Here is a 12,969-nt window from a genome sequence, read left to right as displayed (position 1 = left end):
CCTTCAAGGACATTCTGCAGCCCATCTCACCATAGCTTTTTACTAAAGCTTAAATCAGTTCCATATAGTTATCAGCTTTGTTGTTGCCAAGAAAGCCCTGTACTACAGTAATGAAACACTTCCAAGTTTGTTCTCCTTTTCTGTGAGCTTCTGTAGAAATTTTCAGCACTCCATAATTTTCCTTACTTGTGGTCCAATGAAAATACCAGGTTTCACGTTTGCCTCTGAAAGCTTAGGAAAGAAGTCTCGAAGGTATGTGAAGGCAGCAGGCTTCTTGTCAAGAGCAGTAACAAACTGTTCAGTAAGGCCCAGTTTGATGTGTAGTGGAGGAAGCAAAACCTTTTGAGGATTCACCAGTGGCTCATGTTCGATATTGTGTGCTTCCACTGTAGTGTCAGTCCTTGGAGGCAAGTGATTTCTCTGGTAATGTGCTGCTTTATCTCTACTATCCCAAAGGGAAAGAACACAGGGATTCGTGATAAAACCTCCTTGCAGTCCCATCAAGAAAGCCACCATCTTGAAGTTTCCAGTAACTTCCCAGTCATAGTTTTTGTAGCTCAAAGTTTCCAGTAGAAGCTTCACACTGCTGTAGTCCTCCTTAAGATGCAGAGAATAAGCAAGAAGCAGAGATGGATTCCTGTTTCCATTGTGGAGAAATACAGCTTCCAGTCTTTTGAAGGAGCTGCCAATGAAGAATCACCATTCATCTTCATTGCAAGGAATTCCAGTAGCATCAAACAAGCCTGATACAAGCGGCACAGCCTGTCTTCCTTTGCAAAGAAGCTGGAGAAATGTTTATGACGTTTTCTTTGGCTGGTCACTTGCACATTGTCATCAAGTAAATCTTATTCCTTCAACCTTGAAATCAAAAGCTCACCATTTGACTTTGTCAAAACAAGATCTCTGAATAGGTCGTTGAGGTCTCTTTGGTTTGGGTAGTGAGAATTCCTCTCTACTACAACTGTATATGTGATCTCACAGTCTTCCTCTCTGTTTCGCTGATCTTCTGACCTGCTGCTTTTTTTCTGATTGTTGACTTCTTTCTGGAAGAGCTGGTATAGGAATATAAGCACTATGTGTTACTGGTACAATGGAAGATGGAATTTCAATTGAGTGATCAGCAGGTTCACACCACATTAGGAGGAGGAGGCAGTAGGCACCTGCCGAAACGATAATTACTCCTAGTGAGGTCTAAAGCACTGGATCAAAGGGTGCTATAAATTTATCGTTAAACCCAGTTGTTACCTCACTGAACGTTACCCTTTATGTCTCACAACACAAGAGGGCAGTCACAGCTTGCCCTCTAAAGACCTCTCTTCCTCCACACAAAACCCTCTCTTCCTCCACACAAAACCACAAGCACCTAATAACACACACACCTTTCACTCAAAATTTCAAAATTTATGGCGACACCTACACCAGCCTCGGAGTCCCCATCTGGGGAGGGGACCACAAATGTCCCCAGGTCAGACTGCCCTTCTAACGAAGAACCTTAGCGTCTTGACACCCCCCTCAACTTTTTCTTCATTAACAACATTCGTAGTCTTAGATCTAGTTTTCAATCTGGAGAACATCACCTCTCCTCTTCTAAACCTCATCTTCTTTTCCTAACTGAAACTCAGGTGTTTGAGGCAACTGACAGTAGACCTTTTTTTGTTCCCTCCTAATCTCTCTATCCTCATTTTCGATCCAAAGCTGGATGTTGCGTTTATGTGCGCAACTACTTAACCTGCTCTCGTGTCCACGCTCTTGAATCTTCCGAGTTTTCCACCATCTGGCTACAACTACAGAGTCACTCTCAAACTAAATTTATCTGTGCTGTATATTTCTCAACTAACTCCTCTTAGACTAATTAACCTCCAAAGTGGAGCACATTCTGAATCTCTTCCATATTGCAGAGACCTCATTTCTTGGAAAATTCAATGTTCACCACCAGCTTTGGCTTTTCTCTCCCTTCACTACCCATCCTGGTGAACTAGCCTTCAACTTTGCTATCTTCCATGACCTAGAGCAATTGGTGCAACACCCTACTCGTATTCCTGACCGTCTTAGAGATACTCCCAACATTCTTGACCTTTTCCTAACCTCTAATCCTTCTGCTCATGAAGTCACCCTCTCTTCTCCGTTGGGCTCCTCCAATCACAGTCTCATATTTGCATCTTGTCTTATCGCTCCAGTCCCTCCTTAGGATCCCCCTAAGCAAAGGTGCCTCTTGCGTTTTGCCTCTGCTAGTTGGGGGGACCTGAGGAGGTATTTTGTTGATATTCCTAGGAATGATTACTGCTTCTGTGTCAAAGACCCATCTTTGTGTGTTGAACGCATGACAGAGGTGATAGTGTCTGGTATGGAGGCGTACATTCCTCACTCTTTTTTCTCGACCTAAACTTTCCAAACCTTGGTTCAACATAGCTTGTTCTCGTGCTATACATGATAGAGAAGTGGCCCACAAAAGGTACTTAAGCCTTCCATCACCAGAATCTCATGCACTTTATATTTTTGGCCGGAACCATACTAAGTCTGTTCTTCAACAAGCGAAAAACTCCTTCGTTAACAGAAGTTGTCAAAATCTTTCTAGGTCTAACTCCCATCATGATTTCTGGCATCTAGCCAAAAATATATCCAATAATTTTGCTGCTTCTCATTCTTTCTCTCTTTTATTTCAACCAGATGGCACCAATGCTACCACATCTGCTACCTTGGACGATTCTGGGCCTGTTTCTCCCTCTCCTCCACCCTCTGACTTCATGCTACCTATGAAAATTCTTTGCAATGATGTTTTCCATGCCCTCGCTGGACTAAACCCTCGGAATGCCTATGGACCTGATGGGGTCCTTCCTTTTGTCCTTCGAAACTGTGCCTCCGTGCTTGCACCTTGCCTAGTCAAAATCTTTTAGCTCTGTCTCTAAACATCTAGTTTCCTTTTTGCTGGAAGTTTGCTTACATTCAGCCTGTTCCTAAAAAGAGTGACCGTTCTAATCCCTGAAACTACCGTCCTATTGCTTTAATTTCTTGCTTGTCTACAGTTTTTTAATCTATCCTCAACAGGAAGATTCTTAAACATCTATCATTTCACAAACTTCTATCTGATCGCCAGTATGGGTTCCGTCAAGACCGCTCTACTGGTGATCTTCTGGCTTTCCTTACTGAGTCTTGGTAATCCTCTTTTAGAGCTTTTTTTGATACTTTTTTTGTTGCCTTGAACATATCAAAAGCTTTCGATAGAGTTTGGCACAAAGCTTTGATTTCTAAACTACCCTCCTAGGGTTTCTATCTATCTGTAACTTCATCTCGAGTTTCCTTTCTGACTATTCTATTGCTGCTGTGGTAGACGGTCACTGTTCTTCTCTTAAATTTATTATCAGTAGTGTTCCTCAGGGTTCTGTCCTGTCATCCACTCTTTTCTTATCATTCATCAATCACCTACTAAACCAAACTTCTTGTCCTATCCATTCCTACGCTGATGAAAAATTTTGTTACATAGTGTAAGAGAGTACACGACAGACAGAACCCTGAGGAATACCACTGTTAATGCATTTAGAAGAACAGTGACCGTCGACCACAGCAGCAATAGAACGGTCAGAAAGGAAACTTGATATGAAGTTACAGAGCGAAGAATAGAAGCTGTAGGAGGGTAGTTTGGAAATCAAAGTTTTGTGCAAGACGCTATCAACGTCTAAGGCAACAGCAAATGTTTCACCAAAATCTCTAAAAGAGGATGACCAAGACTCAGTAAGAAAAGCCAGAAGCTCACCATTAGAGTGGCCTTGACGGAACCCATACTGGCGATCAGATAGAAGGTTGTGAAGTGATAGATGTTTGAGAATCTTCCTGCTGAGGATAAATTGAAAAACTTTAGATAGGCAGGATATTAAAGTAATAGCACGGTAGTTTGAGGGATTAGTACGGTCACCCTTTTTAGGAACAGGCTAAATGTAGGCAAACTTCCTGCAAGAAGGAAAGATAGATGTTGAGAGCCAGAGTTGAAAGAGTTTGACCAGGCAAGGTGCACGGAGGCGCAGTTTCAGAAAACAATAGAAGGAACCCCATAGGTCCATAAGACTTCAGAGGGTTTAGGACAGCGAGGGCATGGAAAACATCACTGTGAAGGATTTTAATGGGTAACATTAAGTAGTGTGAAGGGCGGAGGAGAGGGAAGAACGAACCCTGAATCATCCAAGGTAGAATTTTTAGAAAAGGTTTGAGAAAAAAAAAAAAATCAGCTTTAGAGATAGTTGAGATGGTAGTAGTGCAATCAGGTTGAAGTAAAGGGGGAAAAAGATGGAGAAACAAAGTTATTGGAGATGTTTTTCGTTGTACTGAGTAAATTCTGATAGTACTTTTATATAGGATAAAACACCAAATATATGCTAGGGTTTTGCGCTAGCACATGCACTAATGCATCTTATCCAGGGATAAGAGCAAACGCTGTACAAAATATATGAAGGTATAATAACAAGACTGCCAAGTACAGAATAAACCTTAATGGCCCAGAGGACGGCCGCTGACCGTGAGGCGCGTGACGCCACATAAGGAGTGATCGAAAAACAAAAGGGGAACGAGAGGCGTCGTGCATAAAAATTAAATATATAAATGATAAGTAATGGTGATAATGATAAAAATAGCAAAAAGAAAAGAACTTATTATATATATATATATATATATATATATATATATATATATATATATATATATATATATATATATATATATATATATATATATATATATATATATATATATATATATATATATATATATATATATATATATATATATATATATATATATATATATATATATATATATATATATATATATATATATATATGGAGATCATCGCAAAAGGGAAGAGAGTCAGAGTGTGCTCTACTTTGGAAGTTAATTATTCAAAGAATTTCTTATAATCAGAGGAGTTAGGTGAGAGGTATACAGCACAGATAAATTTAGTTTGACAGTGACTCTGTAGTCGTAACCAGATGGTGGAAAACTCGAAAGATTCAAGAGTGTGGGCACAAGAGCAGGTTAAGTTGTTGCGCACATAGACGAAACAACTAGCTTAGGATTGAAGATGAGGATAGAGAAGGTAGGAGGGAATGGAAAAAAGGGCTACTGTCAGTTGCCTCAGACATATGTGTTTCAGTGAGGAAAAGATGAGGCTTAGTAGAGGAGAGGTGGTGTTCTACAGATTGAAATTTAGATCTAAGACCGTGAATGTTGCAGAAGTTGATGAATAAAAAGTTGAGGGGGGTGTCAAGAAACTTAGGGTCGTCGTCAGAAGGGCAGTCTGACCTGGGGACATTTGTGGTCCCCTCCCCAGATGGGAATTCAGAGGCTGGTTCAGGAGTCGCCATGATCATTTCGAATTTTGAGTGAAGGGTGTGTGAGCAATTAGGTGCTTGTAGTTTTGTGTGAAGGAAGATAGTTGTCATTAGAGCTCAGGCACTGATTGTCCTCTTGTGTTGTGAGACACAAAGGGAAACATTCAGTGAGGTGACAACTGGGTTTAATGATATAAGTTCACAGCATTCCCTGATCCTGCGCTTTATACCTGAATGGAAGTAAATTATTTATAATGCTGACAGCAAGTCTTAAGATTTAGTTAGGTTTTTAGGTTTAGTTTTGTTATTTGAGGTTATTTTTTAATGATATTGCTTTAAGAGCAAACACGATCACAATTCATTAATACGAGGGTAAAGAAAACATCAGCAATACTATTATAATTCCAAGATATCAAGTGTTCTAAATCCACTTGGACGGCGATTCTGCTTGCGACATAAGAGCGTGCACTTCAAATTTTTAAAGTAGATGGATTTTCACGTTTCTTTTAATACAGTGCAAGAGAATAACTGACGCGTCTTCACATATGCGTTCAGTGTGAAACGCTCACTATGAACTATATTATAAACCAAAAATATATCCACCCTCCTCTTCTGATCAAGCTACTCTTCGATCGCTCCAAACATCACACAATCACAGATTTCTTCCCTGTTATATGTTGTACGATGAGTCTGAAGGCATATATAGATCATCTCTTTCTTTAGCTATAAGTGGAAGGAAAATGCAAAATTCGATCTAGTAAATGAGAAATAACAAAATTCGGCAACTTTTCTTCGTTGCTGAGAGAACCAGAGCTGCCAAACTATGCAGAAAGCTTAGTATTTGCTAACCCGACATTGGGGCTTGCATCCAGTGTTTAATGAATGCTATCGTGGGATTAGTGAAACTAAATACGACCGTAGGGCTTGCTGCTTCGTAATTACTAATACGATGTTTAAAAAGCGAGCGCCTGAATATTTTAGCTATGCACAGTTAAGCAATATTCAAGAAAAGTCAAGACCAGTGAACATAATCAAGAATTTGTAATGATTGGTAGTTCTCTCACCCGCCTTGGTGAGAGAACTACCGAGGCGAATGGGTGCAGCTAGGTATTCCTACCATGCCGCCCCAACAACGTGTCAAAACCAAATGATAATGCAACAGCGATCTTAGGAATATATACTAAAGAGCAGTTATTAGTAATCAATAACTTGCAAACTTCAGATGCATATTTCCAGAGTAAGAAAACGTTTTGGAAGCGACGGGAGTCGGTATCCGAATTGGATACATGTATTGTGTCTTGAAAGCCATGTGAATTTCGTTAAACATTTTGATATGTGTTATAATGAATCCTTACCCTCTGACCATGCACCAATTGTTGCTACCTTGCAGCTATCTTACCCTTGCCTCGAAATGCTCACCTCAGGGGCAACAGAGCTAGGTACGCACGTCGCAAAGTACACATATAGCTCGTCACTAGCACTAGGTAGTTAGCAAGTTAAACGACCAATGCAGTTCGGAAGAGTGGATTGTGAATGTGAATATTGTAACACAATATTAATGAAGATATAGATATAATGACCTCAAACATAGCTGATACTTTGTACACTTGTGTGTCAGCCAGTAGAATAATATACATCCATGTGGAGCGAGTACATAATTGGTGAAGAAAGTAGATGGGAAAGAATGTTAGATGATAATGATCACGCAAAATGATGGCAAACAATAAATTGGCGTGGTAATATTACAGACAGTTGTAACAAAACTGACCCCATACCTAACGATGAAATGTTTATAAATCATTTTGAGGAAATATTTACAGTAAAATCCCTCTCATCCGGCATTCGAATATCCGGCAGCTTGAAGTATCCGGCACATTTTTCCCCAAGCCTTAAAATCAATAAAAAAATCAATGTGTACTCATAAAATCGATTAAAATTCCCGCGCGAGGCATACTTTGTCCCCTCGCCACCAGAGCGCCCTGCTTTGCGCCACCCGCGGCCCACTGCACTGTGTTTACTCAGTGACTCAGTCCCGCGTGTGCACTGTTTATCGCCTGACGCCTTCATCATGCCTAAAGTTGTAAGAGAGGAAGCGTGTTGTGCTTACACATAAGCAGAAGGTAGACATTTGTCGACGATTAGAGAGAGTTGACAGCAGACAGCAACTAATGGCGGAATATGGTGTGGGCTCATCAACTATTTATGACATTAAATCCCAAACGAAAAAGTTGCGGGATTACATGAAAGCCACCGACACCCCAAAGGCAGCGGAAAATCGTCACACACTGCAGTATCAGCGTGGTGAAATGATGGACAAAGTGTTATACGAGTGGTTCAGCTTGAAAAGATCAGAAGGAGTCACAATTACAGGCCCAATGCTACAACTGTGTGTTGGTGAGTGTGAGGTGGCAGCGCGGGTGGCGACGCGCGGCAGGCGATCAGCTGATCTTTGTTATGGTAAGATGCGTGAGTGTAGGGTGGTGATTGTGGACATAATTTCACTTTTATTCATGTATCCGGCAATATTCAAGTATCCGGCATGTCGGCGGTCCCGTTGATTCCGGATAAGAGGGATTTTACTGTAACTCACAAAATACAGTATATCTGGATGCTAGCGATCTGTGTTCTTATGTAACCATACCTGTATTAGATGAACCGATTATTGTAAACGAGGTAACGACTCAAACTAAAAGGCTTAAATCTAACAATGGCAGTGGTCCTGATGGTGTACCAACCGTTTTTTTTTCAATGTGCCACCTTCTACTTGGGTTATATTTATTATTACACTGTTTGATAAATTGCTTATGACTGGTTTTTATCCTACTGACTGGATGACAGCTAAGTTATTTACCATATACAAACGCAAGTCTAGGGCGATACCAAGCAACTTTAGAGCCATTAGTGTGATAAATATTGAAGTTAAACTGTACAATGTGATTGTGTGTGCTCACCTCAAGCAATGGTTCGTAACACACCGCAAACGGGCTGGGAGTCAGGAGGTAAGGGTGCGTGTACAGCATCTGGTCACTTTGAGGATATTGATGGATGTTGGAAAAAGAAAGAAATTATGCCTATTTGTTAAGTTTGTAAATTTTAGTAGAGTTTATGACTGCGTGCCAAGATTGAATTTGTTTATGTCTCTGAAGCAGATGAGATGTGCTGTGGTTATGCATTTAGCATTGGCTGCGATATACAGGTGCACCAACAGTGTGAGACGAAGTGCTGTAATCGCGGCTACAGTTGGCGTGCGTCAGGGTCACCTACATCTTGTATATTGTTTGTTCTATATATCAATATCATGATGCATATAATAAAACAACGGTGTCCTTCCATGGGTGTTCCTTGCATGATTACATGTTATGGTTATGATGGATGACCCTAGATGGAATGAAAAGAAAAACTGAAATTCTACATGATTTCTGCAACTCACATGGCATGACAGTTAACGACAGCAAGATAAATTTTATGGCTATGAAAGGTACCAATGTAGATAAAGAACCGCTAATATGTAATAATAATAGTTATTGTTGTAATCACTACATCTATTTGGGTACCCCTTTTACTGAAAATGATCACCCTCAGTAGCTATTAGGATGCATGCTAATAATGAGATGTGCCATACTTTGAAATGTATATCTTTCATTAATAGAAATAATGATGTAGATTTTACAGTAAAAAAAAAAAAAGCTTTGATGTTGCAGTTACCTCGTCTTTGATAAACGGGTGTGAATCAAAACAAAACTCATAGAAACAAAAACACAAAACAAAACTCATAGAAAAGCATTATAAGTGGTGTATAAAGAAAAAAAAAATACTAGGAATCAGAAAGACAAAGAATAATAATGTGAGTATAATACATCTGAATTTACCGGCAAAGCGCTCACTGATTGAGGCAAAACAAGGGAAATTTTTCCCACAAGATGTGGTGTGACAGAAATGTTATGAGAGATGACCCACTATCACACGCATTGGAAATGGCACTTAGGTACCTTAGGTATCCAGGTTCATTAATGACCTGGTTCACAATAACACAGAGGACATATATAAGTGAAGCCAAACATGAACTGAAGATAAATGTTATGAATCAAGTCTGTGTCAAATACATTAGTATTTCATAAAACAATTAACCCAGAATTAACCTTACATGACATCTACACAAAAGATGTAAAAGTAAACAATATAGAACGTGTCTTGGACAAGACTAAGACTGAGTGCGCACTCACTTGCAGTGGAGAAAGGCCACTGGAATAGGTGTGGGTGGGGACGCTTTCCCATGGAGGAAAGGTTGTGTTTATGTGGCCAAGTACAAACAGAAACGCATATTGCTGAAGATTGCCTTACATCATAACAGATCAGAAAAATATACAATGTAGCAATGTTTTAAAGTCAGACATCTGTTTGCAATTAGTTACCTGTGCTATTATTAAATACCCATTGAGCATTGTAAAACCTTTAAATATCAGTTATTGTAAATTGGACCAAAGAAAACAATGTTACACATATTATGTAAAAAAAATAAACTTTGGTGAATAAGCAATTTATCTATCTCTCCATCTATTCATGTGAGCTGCAGGTTCTTCGCCTGGAAGCAGCACTACACAGTGGAGTTGGGTCACCCATTCTCGCCCCTTGTATGTGATCTCTGCGCCAAACTTCACGACCCCGCCAGCTTCTCTCCTCCCAACGCCAGCAGGTCAGCTGGAAATTAAACCCCGCTTCCTTCTCTCCCTATCCACATCGTCGCCCTCACTCATTACTTTCCCGCCTCAACCCATCCCTCATAAGAACATAAGAACATAAGAAATAAGGAAAGCTGCAAGAAGCGACCAGATTTACACGTGGTAGTCCCTGTACGAAATATACCTAACTATTTCCACCTATCATCCTCATCACTTTCTTCACCCACCAGCTGTGCCTCATTAGTCTACATTTTTCTTGCTTTCTTCGAGTTAACCATTGTCTGTCAATATTTATTTTCTTTCTTTTTATTTCCTTCTATTTTGAATGTTTGATAGTTTATTGCAATTACTTAACAATTTTATTTTTTTTTATTATAGTTTATGCTTTTCTTTGTCTTTTGTATTGTGTTTATTGTCTTGTTCGTTCTTTACTTTACTTTTCAAAACATCATGTTTTCCATTTTTCTCGTGTCTATCATTATTGTGTATGTGTGTGTGTGTTTGGCTTCAGTTTTTCTTTGCTTAATTATCGTTTTCATTGTCTATTTCCTTCCTTACTCTGCATAATAACTTGTTCTCTCCTCTTCTCCTCTGGTAATTATCCTTATGCCCTTTCCTATCGTCCATGTTCTTTGCCTTTCTCAACCATTCGAACACTGTCTTCCTTCTCTCGCTTTACTGTTTACTTCCTTGCTCATTATTTTCATGTTTTTTTGTTTTTTATCATATCACGCATGTACGTATTTATCTTTCCTTTTAAACTTTCATGCACGCCGCCTCCCTTATTTCTCATTTCTCTCATTGCTCATTATTACTGTCTCTACCGTTATTCATAGGCCAGTATTCAGAAAAGGCTTTTTGTCTTCAACACAACTATTTTCCAGGGCCACAGGGTTCCTTTACTGTCTTCTTAAGAGTGTTTTTGTTGTTAATAATGTAGAAATCTTGCTAATCTGTCACTTTAGCTATAAAAACTCCCTTAAAAATCCGTATAAGCTCAACCAGAGTCTTTTGAATGTAGTCTCGGTGAGGCGCAAAATTCTTTCAAATTACAGTCCATATTTTCAAACCTTTCGAGGTCCCTTTCATACTTAATACATTCTCAAACTTTTCAACATTATATCTCATCTATTCTTAGAAGACTTAAATGGATGTTATCAGGTGTATTCGAGGGGGTTGCCAAGGCTTTAGTGATACAATGGCAAGCATTCCGCATCATCAACCTAAGAAAACATCCTTTAGAACACAACTAATATTATGTTTCCCTTGGTGAAAATGTGAATATTTTCTTATAAGAGAAGAAAGCGTTACAAAATCTTGGTCCATGCTCTCTTTTTTAACGATCTTTTCATCTTCTTTGTGTTGACAGGAACCCTATGGAGCAGGCTGAGGTTATGGAGGCGGTGAGGGGCAGAGACGGGAATGGCAGCTACCCAGACATTCAGTCGTGGTTCGTGCGGAGCAGTGGGTGTCGCCGGTGGTGGGAGAGTGCCGAGGGCCGTAGGAAGCACATCCGCAAATATTGACACAATTAATAGAACCTCAGAGTCCACTAGTTTTCCGGCTGAATTTATCTGATCTCCAACCGCATTCTTGTCTTATTGACGTCTTATTTCAATTATTTTTATAAACTGTAACTGAGTTTTCAATTGTGTTTTCATATCGTTAACCACAGTTTAATAAATTCCCAAAGCTCTATTTTACCTCTAGGCTCCACTTTAACTGAAAAAAATAAAAATAAATAAATAAATAAAAAATAGGGAATATTGGGGCACAAATCTTCTTAATAGTGTTGCAACGGGGTGACGTTAGTAGCACTGTGCTGCCACGTAGTGAAGATAGGCATTGGCAATGATGAATGAGCTTGCATTGCATGAGCTTGGAGAGGCCAGAAGTGTTATGGACGGTGATTAGTCAGGAGAGCAGCAGCGTGCTGGCTAATCACGGAGGGACCGACATTATATAAGGAGCTGTGGCGGCCTCCAAAAGAGAGAAAGCGCCTGTTTCCCGTCTACGCCACACTGCGATGCCAGTTACAAGTGAAGCCAAGAGAGAGCGCCTGTTTTCCGCCTACGCAATACCTGAACCGACACTCTGCAGCGTGGTCAGATCTTATCTAGACTACGCTGTGCAGCTCTTGTCCCCACATTACAAGGAAGATATAAGTCTATTAGAATCAGTACAAAGTAGAATGACAAAAAGGATGCTGGGGATGAAAAGTAATACTTAAGAGGCGAGATTGAAGCTGTTAAATTTTCATTTTTTAGAGAGACGTAGGTTAAGAGGAGACCTGACAGAAGTCTTTTAAGTGGTGTAAGGGATATAACAAGGGGTATAACCAGGATAGAACAAAAAATAACGGATTCAAACTCTGATAAAAGATAGGGATCATAAGCAGCGGCTACGCCTGGCGTCGGTGCTCATCTCCGTCACGTTAAATTACCCTTTGAGCCTGTGGCTGGTAAGAACACTCAACCCCCAGGACACGGGGTTAGAGTGGCATTCGGAGTGCCTCAGTTTACCTTCCCCCATTTACCTATTTATCGCCCAATGCAAAAGTTAAGGGTGAACAGCTGGGTGCATGGACTGTGCGCCGGCTACCAAGGATTCGAATCCTGGCCCGCAGATTCGTAGCCAGGCGTATTAATCACTACCAAAACAAGGCCGGTATTCTTGGAAAGTCGATTTTCATTCACCTGGATTATGTTGCCAGAGGGTGACGACATCTAGCTCATATTCTCCTATGGTCTCAAGAAAATGTCACATGAACTCCTGATCCTTAAACATTGTATACTGTTTTAACTGATAACTACATCAGTTTACAATATTCCTTGAGAATGAAACAAACATAAATAAAAAAAACATGGTGCTAAATATAACGTGCACCTTTGACGATAACTGATCGAATAATTTAATCTTTTGAGTCTGTATCACAACAGTTTATGTTTCATATCGAATGTGCGTAGAGTACT

General features: G+C 39.9%; 1 pseudogene; it reads left to right on the top strand.

Moving 5' to 3' along the window:
* Nucleotides 1-11,646, top strand: part of LOC135098696 (alpha-(1,3)-fucosyltransferase C-like) — a 32,262-nt pseudogene extending 20,616 nt beyond the window's left edge.
* Nucleotides 11,647-12,969: the final 1,323 nt, after the last annotated feature.

This window comes from Scylla paramamosain, unplaced genomic scaffold, assembly GCF_035594125.1.
Source record: "Scylla paramamosain isolate STU-SP2022 unplaced genomic scaffold, ASM3559412v1 Contig74, whole genome shotgun sequence".
In the NCBI taxonomy this organism is placed as follows: Eukaryota; Metazoa; Arthropoda; class Malacostraca; order Decapoda; family Portunidae; genus Scylla; species Scylla paramamosain.
The sequence above is the reverse complement of the archived record's forward strand: the minus strand, read 5'-3'. Positions and strand labels throughout refer to the sequence as shown.